The following is a 2828-nucleotide window of genomic DNA, read 5'->3' as shown; positions in this document are numbered from 1 at the left end:
GGGTATATTCCAAGTACTGGAATAGCTGGACCATATAGAATTTCTATGTTCAGCTCTTCGAGGAAGCACTAAACTGCCTTCCAGAGTGGTTGCAGCCTGATGGTACATCTTAACCGATCACTGCATGCCCTTTTTTGCATCAGCAGGCCAGTCCTGGAGCCATTTTTCTATTTTTCCTGTGATGTATGTCCGGTGTAATGTTATGTGAATACTCGGTAATGTAGTGTGTGTACTGTGCATCGTAATGTGTGTACTGTTCTGTGTGATGTCGTGTGTACTATGTGAGTCATTCTGTAATTATCCACCCAGAGAAAAGTCATTTATATCATAATGTCTTTCGTTTGTTTCAGAAGGGCTTCGTAGTGAATAGTTTGCTATCCAGTGTCAGAGTGCTGAAACTGAAAACGGTGCCCGCTTGACTGTTTGTTCAGAGCAACCCAACATCTAGTACATTCTTTTCTTTCCTTTACATGTTGTCAAAATTATTTTTGTTATATAGCAGGCCTTCAACACATGAATGATGGAGAAGCATTATCCCCTGAATGTACTCAGTTGACATTCTTTGAGACTACCCACCCTTGGTCTTCCATGTTACAGAAAATGGTAAAACTGTGTGGCAAAGAAGAACTACATAAAATCCAAGAGAACTATTGGAGGTGAGTATCAGGAAAATGAAAAAAACAAACAAATAACGAAACAGCACATATACTCATGAGAAACATTGTGACTTTGAAAACTGGTATCAGAAAGTGTAGTTGGATTTATAAATGCAGTTCTAGGAATTAAATTTTTGTAAATGAAGTCATGTGAGACTCTGAGATGTTGAACTCACACATCTTCATTGTGTTTTATTGTGGGCATACAGAAAGATGCTCAGCTACAACTTTGTGCTGTTTATTATTCCCAGAAGTCGAACAGTACAGGAGGTATGTGAAGGGATTGAAGACACACACCCTGGGAAAATGCGCATCAGATTCCCAAGTTATTCCTGCAACTGTGTCGACATAAACCTGTTGAGAAGTGACCTTGGTGACACCGGCCATGAATGTAAGAAATGTGGCAAAGATTTCGGTACCTTTTCTTCATTTTGGATCCATGTGGTAGATGAACGTGAACCTGCAGAATGTGCTGAGACCTATAGGAATCCTTTCCCTTTAGATTTCAGAGAAGCATTTGTTTTTTTCAATAAGCTTTATGAATGTACTGAAAATGGGAAACCCTTTTCTTCTGCCCCCCTTACGAGTACGTCAGACAGCACAGGAAAGAGAAGAATTGACAGTGCAGAGAAGCCTTCTAATTGTGAGGTGTGGGGGAAACCTTTTCATTCTTTGTCATGCCTAAGGAGACATGCGAGAACACCAACAGATGGGAAACCTTATGAATGTCACCAGTGTGGGAAAACCTTTCCTCGGCTTGCTCTTTTAACTCTCCATGCCAAAATTCACTCAGGAGAGAGACCTGTTCAATGTATGGAAGGTGAGAAGACCTTCAGATCACCTCCATAAACAAAGAGGAATTCACACAAGACAATATGAACGTAAGGAATGTGAGGAAGCATTTTCAAAGTCCAGGCACCTCATTAGACATAGAAGAATTAACGGAAGACAGAGACCTTATAAATGCAAGCGATGTTTAAAGACCTTTTGTCACTTGTCTCATCTTAGAAGACACACAAGAGCACACACAGGAGAGAAGCCTCATGAATGTAAAGAATGTGGGAAACCATTCCCACGGTTAGCTGATCTCAAGGAACACAGAAAAATTCACACAGGAGAGAGACCTTATCAAGGTACAGACTGTGGGAAAACATTTTCTCACTTAGGTAGCCTCACTTCACATACAGCAGTTCACACAGGGGAGAGACCTTATGAATGTCAGGACCATGGGAAAACATTTTCACGATCACATAATGTAAGTGGACATAGAAGATTTCACACAGGAGAGAGACCTTATGAATGTCAGGAATGTGGGAAAACCTTTGCCCGATCCAGTCACCTCACATTACATAGAAGAATTCACGCAGGAAAGAGACCTTACAAATGTCAGGAATGTGGGAAAACATTTTCACATTCAAGTCACTTGACTGTACATAGAAGACTTCACACGGAAGTGAGACCTTACAAATGTCAGGACTGTGGGAAAACATTTTCACATTCAGGTCACTTCACTTTACATAGAAGAATCCACACAGGAGAGAGACCTTTTTAATGTCAAGAATGTGGGAAAACATTTTCCTGATCAGACACACTCACGCGACATAAAAGAGTTCACATAGGAGAGTGACCTTATGCATGTCAGGAATGTGGGAAAATGTTTTCATGTTCAAGTCACCTCACTAAACATAGAAGAGTCCACACAGGAGAGAGACCTTTTGAATGTCAGGAATGTGGGAAAACATTTTCACAATCAAGTTACCTTACATCACATAGAAGAGTTCACACAGGAGAGAGACCTTACCAGTGTCTGGAATGTGGGAAAACATTTTCATATTCAACTAACCTCACACAACATAAAAGAGTTCACAAAGGTGAGAGATCTTTTGAATGTCAGGAATGTGGAAAAACATTTTCCCAATCAAGTAAGCTCAAGATACATAGAAAAATTCACACAGGAGGGAGACCTTATGAATGTCAGGAATGTGGGAAAAAAATTTACCTTGTCATATTTGCTCATGTCACATAGAAGAATTCACACAGGAGAGCGACCTTTTGAATGTCAAGGATGTGGGAAAACATTTTCCCATTCACATAAGCTCACTCAACATAAAACAGTTCACACGGGAGAGAGACCTTATGAATGTCAGGAATGTGGAAAAACATTTTCACAAT

At 40.2% G+C, this 2828-nt stretch overlaps 1 pseudogene; it reads left to right on the top strand.

The window, feature by feature from the left end:
• LOC102844620 overlaps window positions 1–2828 on the top strand; it is a 28384-nt pseudogene that overhangs the window by 24924 nt on the left and 632 nt on the right.

The sequence above is a fragment of the Elephantulus edwardii genome, unplaced genomic scaffold (assembly GCF_000299155.1).
Source record: "Elephantulus edwardii isolate Elephantulus edwardi_28Jun2011 unplaced genomic scaffold, EleEdw1.0 scaffold00410, whole genome shotgun sequence".
Classification (NCBI taxonomy): domain Eukaryota; kingdom Metazoa; phylum Chordata; class Mammalia; order Macroscelidea; family Macroscelididae; genus Elephantulus; species Elephantulus edwardii.
This window is presented reverse-complemented; position numbering and strand designations above follow the sequence as displayed.